General features: G+C 55.4%; 1 protein-coding gene across 1 annotated transcript in view; it reads left to right on the plus strand.

The window, feature by feature from the left end:
- Nucleotides 1-760, plus strand: part of LOC102381926 (H-2 class II histocompatibility antigen, E-S beta chain) — a 603,463-nt gene that overhangs the window by 442,876 nt on the left and 159,827 nt on the right. The window lies entirely within an intron of this gene.

The following is a 760-nucleotide window of genomic DNA, read 5'->3' on the forward strand; positions in this document are numbered from 1 at the left end:
GGCCGGACGGGAGGCACCCCAGGGAGGCACTCGGAGCCTGGAAGGTGGTCGGGCGCAGGGAGGTGGGCGGCTCAACGCAGGAGCGCCCCCTACTGGCCCGCCACAAGAGCCTCTCCCTTTCCTGGGATACCGTACCTTTGGGCTAATGTGTCCTAAGGAGAAACACGCACAAAAAGAAGGGAACGCTGCCCCTCTGAGGGTACACCTCTCACTCCTAGCACCCAAGTATCTCTGGCTGGGCTGGGCCATCTCTTCCCTGACTCTCAGCTTCCCAGCCACTGGACTTCCCAGTAGTCACTTTTCCACGTGTCTTCCCTATCCTGAGTAAGTGGTGAAAGTTTCCTGCAGTCCTTTCACAGCCGTTTCGATTCTGACGGAAGCTGCCACTTTCTAGCTTCACTTCCTTGGATCGTCCTTCAGACCTGGAGCAGTGACAGTCCCTGTGCTTCTGCCTCAGCACCAGTCCCTCTCTATTCCTCCCCTTCCCCCATCCCTAGACTTCTAACAAGCCGGAGGGCACTTTTCACCCATTCCCTGCTTCCCCCACCCCTTTCACAGGCAAGTCTCAGCTTTTAATTAATGGACAGTCCTCGTGTCCTGGCCCATTACTTCAGGGCCTCACTCTCTACCTTCCCAGCTCCTGCCTCTGTCCCTCTCTCTCTTTAATAAGGGGGTTAGGGGCCCCTGTTACAGGCATATAATGATTGTCTCACCGAATTGGGATTTCCATATTTTCCTTATAAGAGTAACCCAGGAGACT

The sequence above is a fragment of the Alligator sinensis genome, unplaced genomic scaffold (genome assembly GCF_000455745.1).
Source record: "Alligator sinensis unplaced genomic scaffold, ASM45574v1 scaffold1303_1, whole genome shotgun sequence".
NCBI lineage: Eukaryota > Metazoa > Chordata > Crocodylia > Alligatoridae > Alligator > Alligator sinensis.